General features: G+C 44.6%; 1 protein-coding gene across 2 annotated transcripts in view; it reads left to right on the top strand.

Moving 5' to 3' along the window:
- LOC126384729 (galactosylgalactosylxylosylprotein 3-beta-glucuronosyltransferase 1-like) overlaps positions 1-16279 on the top strand; it is a 69146-nt gene that overhangs the window by 32886 nt on the left and 19981 nt on the right. For both annotated transcript variants that reach the window (XM_050036015.1, XM_050036010.1), the window contains exon 2: positions 2313-2424. The gene's annotated coding sequence lies outside the window, so the exon portion shown is untranslated. The remainder of the gene's footprint in view (positions 1-2312; positions 2425-16279) is intronic.

The following is a 16279-nucleotide window of genomic DNA, read 5'->3' as shown; positions in this document are numbered from 1 at the left end:
GTAGACCTTACCGGGTAGGCTGAGGAGTGTGATCCCCCTGTAGTTGGAACACACCCTCTGGTCCCCTTTCTTGAAGATGGGGACCACCACCCCAGTCTGCCACTCCAGAGGCACTGCCCCCGATGTCCACACAATGTTGCAGAGGCGTGTCAGCCAGGACAGCCCTACAACATCCAGAGCCTTGAGATATCCAGGGTGAATCTCGTCCACCCCTGGGGCTCTGCCGCCGCGTAGTTCCTTCACTACCTCTGCGACTTCTGCCCCAGAAATTGGACGACCTGCCCCTGAGACCCCCGGCTCTGTTTCCTCACTGGAATACGTGTTGGTGGGATTGAGGAGCTCCTCAAAGTATTCCTTCCACCGCCCGACAATGTCCCCAGTTGACGTTAGCAGCTGGGGACTGTAAACAATGTGAGCAAGTTGCCGCCTTCCCCCCCTGAGGCGCCGGACGGTTTGCCAGAACCTCTTTGGAGCCGATCGATAGTCTTTCTCCATGGCCTCACCGAACTCCTCCCACGCCCGAGTTTTTGCCTCCGCGACTGTCGCTGCTGCGCTCCGCTTGGCCCGCCAGTACCCGTCAGCTGCTTCTGGAGACCCACAGACATACCATTCCCTGTAGACCTCCTTCTTCAGCCTGACGGCTTCCCTCACCTCTGGTGTCCACCAGCGGGTTCGGGGGTTACCGCCGCGACTGGCCCCCGTGGCCTTGCTGCCACAGCTCACAACAGCCGCCTCGACAATGGCAGAGCAGAACAAGGCCCATTCGGACTCAATGTCCCCCTCTGCCCTCGGGACGCGGTCGAACCTCTCCCAGAGGTGGGAGTTGAAGATCATCTTGACAGGTTCTTCCGCCAGGCGTTCCAAGCAGACCCTCAATGCTCGTTTGGGCCTGCCAGGTCTGTGCGGCGTCCTCCCCTGCCACCTGATCCAACTCACCACCAGGTGGTGATCAGTTGACAGCTCTGCTCCTCTCTTCACCCGAGTGTCCAGAACATATGGTCGCAGGTCAAATGATACGACTACAAAGTCAATCATTGACCTGCAACCTAGGCTGTCCTGGTGCCACGTGCACAGATGGACATCCTTATGCTCGAACATGGTGTTAGTTATGGCCAAACTGCAACCCGCACAGATGTCCAATAACTGCACACCACTCGGGTTCAGATCGGGCAGGCCATTCCTCCCAATCACGCCCCTCCAGGTCCTGCTGTCATTGCCCACGTGAGCGTTGAAGTCCCCCAGCAGGACAATGGAGTCCCCGGTCGGGGCACTGTCCAGCACCCGTCCCAGGGACTCCAAAAAGGGCGGGTACTCTGAACTGCTGTTCGGCGCATAAGTGCAGACAACGGTCAGGACCCGTTCCCCGACCCGAAGGCGCAGGGACGCAACCCTTTCGTCCACTGGGGTGAACCCCAACGTACAGGCAGAGAGTCTGGGGGCTATCAGAAAGCCCACCCCGGCCCTCCGCCTCTCACCCGGAGCAACTCCAGCAAAGGAGAGAGTCCAACTCCTCTCAAGGACTTGGGTTCCAGAGCCGGAACTATGTGTCGAGGTGAGGCTGACTATAGCTAGCCGGTAGCGCTCAACCTCTTCCACAAGCTCCGGCTCCTTCTCCACCAGAGAGGTGACATTCCATGTCCCAAGAGCCAACTTCCGTAGCCGAGGATCAGACTGCCAAGGCCCCCGCCTTGGTCTGCTGCCCGATCCACACTGCACCGAACCCTTCTGGATCCCTCTGCGGGTGGTGGGCCTGCAGGGGGAAGGCCTGCATTGAAAAAAGGGCCTTCCTCACTTCTCAGGTTACAGAGCCAATCAATAGCTGGTGATTTGACTCATGGCTTACGGGTCTTGTAGCTAATGACACTCCTGACCTCAAGTGTATTTTTGAACAGGTTACTGGGACCATATACTGTTATAAATGTAGCAATGATAAACAAATGGCTCCTCTGTTGTCATAAGGGGAAAAAACAGTCTTTCTTATTGATTTAGGTTTTCTAGATTGATGTTTTCATATATATAGTGAGCACCTCAGTAGACATTTATGTCTTGATTGAAAGTGATTCACTCTTAATTCCACATCCAGGTTATTGTTTTATTGCGGTTTATGCTTTCATGTTAAATATAAAACATTTGCCCTACATATTGAAAGTCTAAAGGGACCTAATCATAAACTCATCATCACACTAACCTAAATACCAGGCAGATCACATGACCGAGAGAACAAATTCAGCAGATTATAAAACAGAATTTTTCTGAGATACATGACAGTTTGTCAAACAAATGCTAATCCTACGTGTGTTTTCTCTCTGCAGGGATAACTGACTGAACTGAACCCCTGAGACACACAGTCTCTTCTTCTCCAGGCGTCTTTACACAGAGTCTAGTCAGTCCTAGACTGACCATGTGTGCTGGCTATAAAGATAGGTAAGATTATACACACACACACACACACACACACACACACACACAAATACCAGAGTGAGTTCACATTCAATTTCTTGCTCAAAAACACCTCAATGTGTGAACAGGAAGAGTAAAGAAGCCCAAATAAAGGCCAAATAGATGCCTGGCTATCTCTGCCACTGTGGCAAATAAATTATTTTGGAGTATTTGGGGGTTTATCAATCCTTTCAGGGCCAATGTCACAATGACTTCATTTTATTAGCTGGAGGCAATATATGACTGGCCACCACAGGGCTGTAGGCTACATCGGAGTCCTAAAATGTCTTCTTCTTGTGTTATTGGGAGCCAGAGTATAAGGAGTCATAGCTCAAAACTTAAAGTCCATCAAATATCAGCCGCCACTGCCCATCAACAAAAACGGAGACAACTTTGGTTAAATGTAATAAGACAAAAGGACTGGATGGAGGTGATCATCAAAAATGCTTGCATGTGCAGCGCACACTTCATATTAGGTCAGGAGAAAAGTATTTACTGTTGTAGGGATGAATAACATTATTAAGGGTTATCATGTCCACCAAATCACCTCTTAGCACATTATCTAACGTTAGCCTAGATAGCAAAACAAACCGAAGGAAAGTGGTTATTGTCTGCCACTTTTGTAAGACTGGCATGGTAATCGACCACAATGCAGGCCATCCCACCTTCGGCAATCCCTTCAAATCATCCATCCACTGAGTGAGAGCATATGGGTCGACCGGAATGGTCCCGTTGGTCAGTGTTTACTTTTTCAAGTAACACTGGTCCTGGAGAGTGAGTGACCTGACATTTAGCATTCATAAATTCAGTCTGACACTCTACACTAAAATGACAGCCCTGTTCAAAGAAACAGATCATTATATTTCTACATGAATTAATGAATGGTTAAAGTAATCAGATATTCACTTTGCTCGGCACTGTGCTGGACCGTCTAGCCAGACAGAGTGTCCAGAGTGCGCTCTGCCACTCGGAGAGTGTAGTGCTCTGGATAACCAAACTGTACATTCAGACAGTGTTCCGACTTAATGTGCCCTGGCATTTGGAATTGATATTTCCGAAAGCACCCTATTCAGAGAGACTTGTATCATCTTCCTCCATTGTCAAAAACAAGTGAACAGAACTTGTTAGCTAGCACTAGCTAATGTCTGTAGAGAATTGTTCTGCCTCCAGCTAAGCCCCACCCACCAAAAAAAACCCAAAACTGTTTACTGACAAAAGGGTCTATAATATATAGACCTTGTATTATTATACTTTAAGTTTTAACATACAAAAGAGTGCATCCATATCATCAGTATTTGTGACGACTGTTTACAGGCCAGAAGGAGCCTGACCCTTTCTGTCACACTGTAGCCCTCTTCAGATCATTAGCTCAAACCTTCTCTGTAATACACCAGTCTGCTTTCAAAGGAAAGCATTTTCTGACCTATTTCCTGTTGTGCAGCAGCTCCAGCAGGCTGAGATTGCTTCTTAACACAATGTCTCTTCCCTTGTAGTTTGTGCCTTGCAGCTGTAGCCGACTCAATCCCGCTCAGATGTTGTGTTGCAGTGGCGTGCACAGACTTTTTGAAGGGCAGGGGCAAAAAGAAAAAAAAGGGCACATACAGCGCGTTCTCGCCACTGAAGAGGGCACTAAGTTCTGCGTGTTTTCGAGGGCACTTTAGACATGTTTATATGTTATACAAATGGCACATTATATAGCCTTAAAACAGACTAACTAGACAGACTACTCAAGTTAGTTTGTAGTTAGGATCAGCATCCACGAGACCTGTGTAGATTCAACATTGGACTGTGAAGAACACACAGAGACATGGATGTATGAAAGAAATAAATCCCAGGTGGGGTCTGGGGGTGCTCCCCCAGAAAATTTTTCAATTAAGTAGATGCCATTTCCTGTATTCTAGTGCATTTTAACACCATATTAGCACCAGATAATCCAAACTGGTTCTGTGAGATATAGTTCTGGCTCAATATAGATCAAAAAAGGGCCCAACATAAAAGTCATGGCAACAGTAATGTTTTTACCACCCAAGAGGGCAGTTTATCATGTTTTAACCAGCCAAGGGGGCAGTTTAGTGTGTTTTTTGGCTCCAAAGAGGGCACTTTGGCGCGCGTTTTGGCTCCCAGGAGGGCATTTTGGCTGCCAAGAGGGCACTTTAGCGCGTGTTTTGGCTCCCAGGAGGACATTTTGGCTGCCAAGAGGGCACTTTAGCGTGCATTCTGGCACCCAGGAGGGCACTTTAGCGTGCGTTTTGGCTCCAAAGAGGGCACTTTAGGGTGCGTTTTGGCTCCCAAGAGTGCATTTTGGCTGCCAAGAGGGCACTTTAGCGCGCGTTTTGGCTCCCAGGAGGGCATTTTGGCTGCCAAGAGGGAACTTTAGCGCGCGTTTGGGCTCCCAGGAGGGCACTTTAGCAGGCGTTTTGGCTCCCAAGAGGGCATTTTGGCTGCCAAGAGGGAACTTTAGCACGCGTTTTGGCTCCCAAGAGGGCACTTTAGCGTGCGTTTTTCAACAATTGGGCCACGAGGGGGGGCGACCTCCTCTCAACTAATCCATACAGATTTCCCTTCAAGTAACATTTCATAACAAGGCAACAATAATTTCAGACAACCTGAGTAACAGACATACCTTTTTGGAATAAAGTAAAAAAAAACACACACAGGACGTCAACAATGCACCAGCTCCTCTCCACATTCTACAAAAAACAGATTCACATGAAATACACTGCATTAGCAAAATATCACACCATATATGAGTGACACATTACAATTATCCACAGCACACCATCAAACCGTGAAGCCAATGTGGCGAGCGGGGGGCGAGCAAGGGTGGTGGACAAGTGGTAAAAAAAATTTTTAATTTAGAGTATGTATTTGACATGTATTCAACGCCACGTAAGGAGTTTCACCCTAGGAACTACCAGGGTTACAGTAAACAACCAAAAAGGCACAGAGGTTCGTATCGCTACAATGAGAGAGACAGGACGTGGTTCCAGTTTAACAAAATGTATTTATTTATTTATTTATTTATTTATTTATTATGTAAATCAATACTTAATAAAATTAAAATTCCACTCACACCCCTAAAAAGGACAACATATGGGGGACCTGATCGGTGCTGAGGCTTACCAGTGGGGGAACGTGAGTCGAAGAGGGGATGTGAGGGATCCCAGAAGAAAAAAACAAATCACCCCAATCAGATGTGAAAACCAAAGAGGACAAAAAGGGGGTGCACAGCACACACACAAAATTAAGGGGAAACCACCACTGGGACACCAGGGACCACCACCAGCAGCTCTCAGCAACTGAAAAGGAGAACAAAATTAGTGAGGTTGACTAAACCAAAAGAAACAAAATAAACCGAAATATGGTTGACAGCCACGTAAATATTCACAACAAAATCTTAAAGTCTTAGGCTGCCAAACATCAAACTAAGGAAAAAGAAAGAATTAACTTTAGCCTAATCAAATTAGGATTTAAACAAAGTAGGCGAATATGCAACAAAAAAGAGCATAATACTGTAGGGATTTGCTAAAGGCAAGTTGGTTATTGATTATTAATTACCAATGGTAATTAGTTAAGAAATTAAATTATTAATATGTATTAATAATTCAGGGGCACCACCCTGGATACAGGGATCAATAACCAACCGTTTTTTAGACAAAAAAGGAAAAATCCTCGTCTCAGTTTGCTAATATAGGTAAATATTAACAATCAAATAATTAGAAGGCGTGAACCCGAGCACTGACCATCACAACCAACTACTGATACAAAAACGATGCACAAATCACCACAGAGGACTGCTATAGTAAAGTCACAAATGTTTATTAAACAATTATGATTCAACAATCACAAGCTGTTCACTTAATAAACATACTACACTAAATTGACTTACTAGAAGCAACAAATCAAAGCATGGAAGTGGGTCTCTGTGTGTGTGTGTGTGTGTGTGTGTGTGTGTGTGTGTGTGTGTGTGTGTGTGAAGGGAGAGAGGTAGAGAGAAAGAATGGCAGGCGTGGCCTCTTGAGGGACACGCCACGTCACACCAGGTACTGATAAGAGTAAGGCGGGAAATTTGAGGGAAGAAGTACTGAGGCGGGATACTAGAGCAAGACAATGGGTCATAAAACAGCTGGCCACATGTGCACCTTTAAAGTACGCACAAGATGGCGTCCGGTGGGATCAAACACACTGTATGCTCTAACAGAATAGCTGTGCCAACATGTGTAGGTGTGTAGAGTGTGGTAATGGCGAACTGCCCTTAAGGAGTTGCTCACAAGACAATGTGTGATTTTACCACAGGTATAATGTGTGTATGTGTGTGTGTGTGTGTGTGTGTGCGTGCGAGTGTGCGTGTAGGTTAGTTAAAAGAGGGAGAGAGAGAGAGAGAAGAAAGGCGAGCGAGCGCTCGTAATCAGCGCGAGGTAAAAGCGGCCGTGGAGGAACACAATGGTCACTTTCCTATCCCTCAGAGGCCGGTAGATTAACTGGGTCAGCCTACCGTCCACTGGTCCTTGTTACAGATAGGAATGCGGCGTATTGTGAGCGCGTGGCCGGCACACTAACGGCACAATCAATTTGCTCTGGCGAGCGCAACAGCAAGCAGCAATCAGCAATCAATGATTAGATTATCAAAGAAAGGGACACGGCGGTCCTAAAAGTTCACAAAATCACAGTTAAAGTCACTCTTAAGTCACACGCTATATATAAAGTCTCTGCCCAGACTGAAGCTCTCTTACTTGAGTCGCCGGCGCGATGACGTGTGTCCCGTCTGTTGCTGTGGGATGAGTGCGCAGGCTGCTGTAGCGTCCTACAGCGGAATGAAAGATGCTGTCCTCGGTGTGGCAGAAGAGAGAGCAGCTGAGTCGACTCGGTTGAAGAAATGGGGCCTTGGTGACTCCGTCTTCCTCGGGAGAAAAAGGGGGTTCTCCAAAATTTGGAGATGCTGAGGAACGGCGGGGTTGCGCGGCGTTCCTCTGGTGCTCCATGGAGTGTTAAAAACAAAAGAAAAAGTGTCTTTCCTCTTCCAGCGAGTCAAGAAACAAAAGGACGGCCTAGGTTGGTTAAATTCAAATGTTTGAGGTGCTCCCTAGCAGTAACTTGCGCACAGAAAGCTTTGGCTTCCATCCAGCAGCTCATCACTCGGGGATCGCGAGGGGCGTCAGCGCGCAGCGGCAATTAAAGTCTCAGTGACGTCATAGGGGGTTCCTTCTGACTCCACCTGAACCTGGCTGCTGTCGCCCAATGGGGAGCAAGAGTTTGAATTTCAAAAGTGATTTACACTTTTATAGCTACCGGACCGATGGAAGCTTGGCGCGTTTCCTTTGTTCTTAGACTGGCTGGTTTTGTCAAGGCCTCTCTATTGTTTAAAACATGTGGCTGAGGTCCCAACAATACAATCGAAACTATATTAATTTAAAACATACAAAACAAATCAAAGAAATAAACAAAACCATATTCTACTCAATACTAAACACAATATATATAAATTGTCAAAATCATACAATTACATAAGGCAACTAATGAAAAACAAACCATAAACTATCCCCAAATAAATAGAAAACCAGAAAAAGACAAATAACACAAAATTAATCAAACTAAAAATAAATTGACTCAAGCCCACAATTAGGGCCCAGGCTTCAGGCGGCTGCCAGAAGGCCAACACACACCCGGACCACCCAGACCTACTAGCCGCAAAGGCCACAAGCAGTGGTGGGCAAGAGCAGCAGGCGGAGCAGCACAGCACAGCAGCATATCACACCAGGCAGAGCAGACACCAGGCAGAGCAGATGCCAGGCAGAGCAGACAGGGCCTTAGGCTACGTTAGCCTTTGGGGCTAACAGTCCTTGTCACACACAACAGAGCTATGTTAAGCAAAACACTAACACGCTGTGAAAGTGGAGGCTAAAGGAGGCAGAGCCCATGAGGCGTACATACGGTCTGACAGCTTCTGTCAACCCTTGCAGAGGAAAGTGCGGCGCTCGTCCCGCAGATTAACGGGGTGTAAACGATGTGTCACCACAGCACAGGAGTTCACTCTGACAGCCCAGGGGATATCAGCGTCGCACCAGGAGTCTAAAATGGCAAAAATCATAAGGCGGCAGGTGAAAATCGTAACTTACACAGTGAAGCCACTGCATGCTTACCTGCAACTGGTGGGATGCAACAGACAGGCATGCCAGAAGCTCCGAGCATACAGTCTCACTGAAGCTTGAAGTGACAAAATGATGTCCCCAGGGAAACAAAAGGATATACCATAAGAATCAACATGACAGGAACCTATTTACAGATGAAAACGGATTTTGGGGAAGTTCACCACAATAAATAAAAAAAATATGTATATAAATGAATGCCAAACTTATCTTGGTTACACAGCCACAATATGTTAAAGTTTAATAGAGGGCCACTACATAAGGACCTTAAGCAATTCAGATAGTGAATGGGCCATTAGGTTGAGAAACCCATTCAACCAGCTCAGCCATTCTGGGGCTGAGGACAGTATGCTAAATATAACTCTTAAAGCAGTGAATGTTTCCTGGATTCTGATGAGACTGTCTTTCGCCATTCATATATGTCTGTGTCTAACAGCTTAAACAATACGTATGTTAAACATAATTATACAGCATTAAAAAAGAAAGACAAATTTTAATTTCAATTAAAGCTGCAACCAGCTGTGATCGGGCCCTCGCTCTCCTGCGCCACCGCGGGGGGCCAGCAGCACGCATCACTGAAGCGGTTATGTGAAAACTCAGAGTAAGTTAACCCTGACGTAGTGTGACATTTCATCTTCCTACTCCAAAAAAACCCCTATGGGAAGAGTTTTTTGAAAATTTCAAGGGGGCGCTATAGAGGCATTTTGTCCCCCCCATGGGCGACGCCCCTATCAGATGTATGAGCTCGCCATTTTTGACCTGTTTATCAATTTCATGTGAATATGAGGTCGCTGAAGCCATCAAAAAGCCAAACATATTTGGTGGCGAGGGCAACGTCATAGCGGCCACACCCCTTGACATAGAGAAAAGCTTTTAATAACTTTTGATCAGCATGGTTTCAGGGGCTGAGGCTGCTGAGCAACCAGGGGCTGCGGGGAGATCCAGAGCAGGCATGGATTGGTGGTGTAAATGTGGGGCTTACTGGCCACTTAATTAGGTACACTTGTGCAATCTAATACAATCTAATACAACAGCTCTGCCACACATTCTGCATTTACAAAGCTTTTACATTTTCAGCTTTTGTCAGAAAGGTGATTATGTAAGGGATAATGTATAATGAGCTGGTGAATACTGGGAAAATAACTCCTGACAGGGGAATTTCCCAGTATTCACCGGCTCATTATACATTATCCCGCTTATTACACGGCTAATTATCAGTTAAATAAATAATGTTGTCTGCCTCTGCGAAGTGCATTAAAACCGACCGGATTCCACAACTTTTGGTGAAAGTTTTGTACTCACCCAGGCTTAGTGGACTGAACCGAGGCATAAAACTCGCGTAAAATGTCATTAAGCATGACTGCAGAGTGTGTATTCAATTCCGGGTTCTTTTGTTTTTGGCAGAGAAAGTCCGTAGGTATTCTTTTTCTTCAGCGGCATCCGTTAAAATCAGCCACTTCTGTTTGTTTTTTCCCTCGGAAGTTGTTTGACAGCTGCAGTGTTGCAGGGCAGCATCCCTAGCAACGCTGGGCTACATAGCAACTGTGTGTAATGACCGTTGCTACTAGCAGCGGTCATTACACAGTAATATCAGACCGCAGAATGCCGCTACTGACCAATCAGAATACAGCATTTAATAGAGCCGTGTAATAATCTACTTTATTATTGAGGTTGTAGTGGGTAGTGTTGGTGTACTGGAGTGCAATATATTTAAAAGTGTTCCTAATATTTTGTCCCCCTCAATTAGACAAAATTAGGAGGCCACCCCAGTACACCACCACCATTCACTATGACCTCAATAATAAACGTAAAGTAGAATCACCACTTTCTAGACGATGTCAACAGTAACCGAAAATTTATAAGCTTCAGGGAAAAAATCATGGTATAGTCGTTCTACTGGATTGCATTAGATTACACAGGTGTACACAAAGTGGCCAGTGACTGTATGTTACATACATACAGATTTCCTCAAATAGTAGCCGGGGCTACTATTAACAAAAAAATAGTTTGGGACCAGGCTACAAATAGGGGCAGGCTACTATTTGAAGGAGGCTTTTAATGAAAAGAAAAAAAAAATCACAGCCAAATTTGAAAATATAAATAGTTTTTGGTGTTTTTGTAAATCACCACTATTTACTATTTACTACACCACAGTGTACTAGTTGTCCTGCCTTGAAATAGTGCAGCCACCGTGATGCCATTTTCCATTACTGGCGAAAATGGGCTTCCATAGATAAAGATGGTTACAGTAAAAATATCAGTGCCAGAGGCGGTCCTGGCTAGTTTTACACCCTGGGCAAACCATCCCTCGGCTAAATTAAATAAAATAATAATAATAATAGGGATAAATTACTTATTGACTTATTCATACTTCAAAAACAGCATCAATAAGTGATTAACATAGAGGGGATCAATATAAAATAAAAAAATAAAATAAAAATCAACCAGCCACCCTCCTCCCCTGACAAGTAAAGAACGGTCCCTCCATAAGTAAAGAACAGTCCCTAAAGTGCGGTGAGGTTTGTGGACTGTTACCTGCCACAATGACAGAAATGTGAACGGCTCGTTTCTCCTCTGACACGCTACATACCTGTGTGCCGCCACGGCTCGGTTGTCCAGGTACTACTGGGCAGTCATGACACCAACGAAAAAGCAAATTACTGGACCTGGAGTTGGACTTCTCTGTCGCCGGGGTTATGTCCCTACTGGTTTCCAATTTAACTGGTTTCCTTACCGAACAGCTGCAGATGTGCTGCGCGCCTCCGTCAGCAGATTTGTCACAAATTCACAAACATACACAACATATTACTGGCGATTTTAAAGTTGTAGCCCACATCTACCACAGCGAATATGCTTCTGTAAGTGAGCACTACGTACCAGCGACATTAAAAAAATAAAGTAAAGAAAATATGATATACCCTTGGCTCGCCTCGAAAATACCCACACATATTTATCAATGTTTGTTGTTCTTTTTCCACGAGTCTACAAACATATTCAGTGCCACATTACAGTCTGCACAACACTGCACACTATGACAAAGCCTGTCATGTTTAAAAAGTGACTGCCAACCAGGCGTCATATGCCTCGCGGTGTAGTCCCCCGACATTTGTTCGGAGTATTTAAAAACTTCTAGCTTTAAATTTACACTGAATTTGCGTCTTGTCGCCATCTTATCCGTTTACAATCAGGTGAGAGTGCGCAACTGCGCATGTGCCTGGATGAGGACTGATGTGTGTGGGTGTGCGTCTCTGTGTCTCTGTGTGTGTAATCCGGGTCTAGCACTCTATAAATGCCAAAATGTCAAATAAAGACCTCCGGTTTATAAAAGAGGCCGGTGTTTATTTATTTATTTTTTTTAGACCCAGTTACTAAAAGAGGCCGGCTGCTAATAGGGGCCCGGTTTTAAATTGAGGAAATACGGTATGTTGATGGTGGCATGGGATGAGAGTACGCCTCAAAATAATCACCGGAACACGGGGAGAACATGCTAACTCCACACTCATAAATCACCACAACTCCTGAGGGAACAACAACATAAAATGTTCCCTAGCAGTCTGTTTATTCCCAACAATGAGAAGTAATGCCAGTCACTTCACTATATGCTCTGGGCAAGCACTTATCCATAACATAACCACAACAACATTTGCATTTTAGCCTTATTTACCATGCTTGGGTTGTAGGCTAATGTTACTCAACATGGAGGTAACGTTACAGCAGAAAGATTGCTGAGCAAAATACACAATGATCACTTACCACGTCTGCTCGTTTTGTGATGCCGAAAGATGGTATGGCAGTATCTTTCAAGAAAAGCGTTTGAACCATTCCTGTGCTTCTGCGCTCCATCCTTTCAGTGTCGTCCTCCAGTAAAAAATGGCAGGAGCACACAAGCATTTTCCGGACCATTTCCACAGGCGTGTTGGGGTCGATGTCCAGCACAAATAGCCATTGTTTCATCCTGTCTGTATTTTTGGTTGGTACTCCGTGAAACTTCACTCTGCTCTATGTCTTCGGCTTGTTACCGCAACCTTTTCCAATACATGTGTAAACCATGATTTACAACAGCACTCTGTAAACTTTCCTCAAACTTTCTGTTGCGTTCAGCTGACGATACCGCAAATGCAAGGCTGCAAGCAATAACTACGGCACTATTTAGGTAGGCACTGTATCACTCCGCCCAGTGGTTTACTCAAGAAAGTAGTTCAGAGTATTTGCTTCATGTGTCGTAATGTTACTTAATATTACATTATTATTTCATAGCGTGGGGAATGTGCAAGCCATGTGTTTTCCACTAGAGCGTTTGGAGTCATTTGATGGTGTATTTGATTAGTTTTGAGGGAGAGAAGGGCTGTATCATTCACCTCCATTTTGTGCGCTGAGCAGTAGGCAGTGTTCGGATTTTTTTTAATTTTAGCCCTCCGAAAAGACTCGACAGACAGCACACAAAGTTATAACTCGTGTTTTCTTTTTGTCTTCTTTATTTAGATAACAAAATGACCACAGGTCATGAACCTGAAACAATAAGAAACAGATGCAAAATGTTACATGTAATGTCAAATGCAAAACTGTGATTACTGAACAGCTGTTTCCACTTTCCACACAATAAATAGAACATAAGTCTTTAAGCTGGTTAATTATTTCTCCATCAGCTATTATTCTAAACAAGACTGTTGCCATACATATACCATGAATCTACCTAAATTTTATTTACATATTTAACAGTGTCAAACACAACACAGAAGACCCAAAGCAACCACATTGACTACATCTCCCAGAAAGCCCAGCGCTCTGGGAGCATGCGCGAAGCAGTCTCTAGACGGCAGCGCGGACATGTCAAGACATGACCCGTGTTTACCTACTGCACGTACCGCCTACAAGTTACAAAAGCTACGAAACACAACACAATGCTCTACAACAGACCACGGAGTCAAAGTCGCTGTTCACCACGCCATCGTCCACATTAGCTCATCGAGTGTTCAACCACCGGCATGTCTCGGCTAACATCGACCACCAAGAATGCTCCCGGCGTACAACACAAAAAAACCCCTATGGGAAGGGTATGTTGAAAATTTCAAGGGGGCGCTATAGAGGCATTTTGTCACCCCCCATGGGCGACGCCCCTATCAGATGTATGAGCTCGCCATTTTTGACCTGTTTATCAATATCATGTGAATATGAGGTCACTGAAGCCATCAAAAAGCCAAACATATTTGGTGGAAAGGGCAACGTCATAGTAGCCACACCCCTTGACATAGAGAAAAGCTTTTAATAACTTTTGATCAGCATGGTCTCAGGGGCTGAGGCTGTTGAGCAACCAGGGGCTGCAGGGAGACCCAGAGCAGGCATGGATTGGTGGTGTAAATGTGGGGCTTACTGGCCACTTTATTAGGTACACTTGTGCAATCTAATACAAGTCAATACCACAGCTCTGCCACACATTCTACGTTTACAAAGCTTTTACTTTTTCAGCTTTTGTCAGAAAGGTGATTATTCTACTTTATTGAGGTCGTAGTGGGTGGTGTTGGTGTACTGGAGTGCAATATATTTAAAAGTGTTCCTAATATTTTGTCCTCCTCAATTAGACAAAATTAGGAGGCCACCTCAGTACACCACCACCATTCACTATGACCTCAATAATAAACAAAGTAGAGTCACCACTTTCTAGACGATGTCAACAATAACCGAAAATTTATAAGCTTCAGGGAAAAAATCATGGTATAGTCGTTCTACTGGATTGCATTAGATTACACAGGTGTACACAAAGTGGCCAGTGACTGTATGTTACATACATACAGATTTCCTCAAATAGTAGCCGGGGCTACTATTAACAAAATAATAGTTTGGGACCAGGCTACAAATAGGGGCAGGCTACTATTTGAAGGAGGCTTTCAATTAAAAAAATTTAAAAAAAAAAAAAAAAAAAAAAAAAAAAAATCACAGCCAAATTTGAAAATACAAATACTGTATTTTTTTTATTTAAACAGCAGAAATATTTATGTAAACCTGTCTTTACAGTAAAAATGAATATTTTCTATATAGTATTACAAAGAAAGTACTGTATTATTTATAGTAACAACGTTTACATTAACAGTAAAAATAGTTTTTGGTGTTTTTGTAAATCACCAATATTTACTATTGACTACACCACAGTGTACTAGTTGTCCTGCCTTGAAACAGCGAATCATCTCATCCTCTGTCCCATCTGCAGCCACCGTGATGCCACACACCTTACAAGACAACATGCCACAAATTAATTTTAAAACTAGGCTACATTCGTAATAATGACTTTTTATCTCACAATTTTGATTAGGAATAGCAATTTCTTTTTTTTCATTACTGGCGAAAATGGGCTTCCATAGATAAAGATGGCTACACACCCTAAGCAGGCGTCATATGCCAGCTGTTTCCACTTGCCACACAATAAATAGAACATAAGTCTTTCAGCTGGTTAATATTTTCTCCATCAGCTATCATTCTAAACAAGACTGTTGCCATACATATAACATGAATCTACCTACACATTATTTACATATTTAACAATGTCAAACACAACACAGAAAACCCAAAGCAACCACATTGACTACATCTCCCAGAAAACCCAGCGCTCTGGGAGCATGCGCAAAGCAGTCTCGAGACGGCAGCGCGGACATGTGAAGACACGGCCTGTGTTTACATACTGCACTAGCCTTGGACTAATACGTTCATTGTATGAACGTCTTGAAAACGAACCCCGTTTTTCGTTTGGGGGTTCCCGGTCTCGACCGATTCACGTCTCCATAAACGTTCAAATCAAACATGTAATGTACTAACCGCATAGTCACAGATTTCACACTTACTACCAATGTGCAATACACCTCCCAACCGCTAAAGTGGCGTTGTGGCGCAGTAGAAAGCCGGTGTACTCATTCATTGCAGGACGAAGAAGGGGTGAAGAAAATTTCAGGACATCCCGAGATAAAACGCATGTTTATTGAACAATAACGGATATACAAACACACGGCAACCCCCGTACACCTGCACATGCACGAAACACAACACAATGCTCTACAACAGACCACGGAGTCAAACATTAGTCCACATTAGCTCAGCGAGTGTTCAACCACCGGCATGTCTCAGCTAACATCGACCACCGAGAATGCTCCCGGGAGTTAGCCGAGTGCTAACCGAGTGAGATGCGCTATACACACAATAGAGGCTGAACGCTTATAAGGCTACTAAACCACAAATTATAAGTTACCTAAAGCACGTCGGGATACGTCAACACACAACCATTTATTAATAATTCAGCCGTAACAACTGTGTGACACAAACTCAGTGCTTTCGTTATAAATAATGTCGGGCTCGGTTCGGGTTCAAACAGAAATATGCGGCTGTGCCGCACTCTAACACACACACACAAACACACGGAAAACAGAACATTATCAGTTTATAAAAAGAAGCCGGACGCCCCGGACGGGACGTGAAAAGTAGACATGTCCGGGCAAAAGAGGACGTTTGGTCAGCCTAACGCCGTTAACGTTGCCTAACACAAAGAGAAATGTTAACGGCTCGTTTCTCCTCTGACGCGCCACATACCTGTGTGCCGCCACGGCTCGGTTGTCCAGGTACTGGGCAGTCATGACACCAACCAAAGAGGAAATTACTGGACCTGGAGACGGTAAGCCGTTATCTTGCGTTTGTCAGTTGCTCTCATGTTC

This window comes from Epinephelus moara, chromosome 3 (genome assembly GCF_006386435.1).
Source record: "Epinephelus moara isolate mb chromosome 3, YSFRI_EMoa_1.0, whole genome shotgun sequence".
Classification (NCBI taxonomy): Eukaryota; Metazoa; Chordata; class Actinopteri; order Perciformes; family Serranidae; genus Epinephelus; species Epinephelus moara.
The sequence above is the reverse complement of the archived record's forward strand: the minus strand, read 5'-3'. Positions and strand labels throughout refer to the sequence as shown.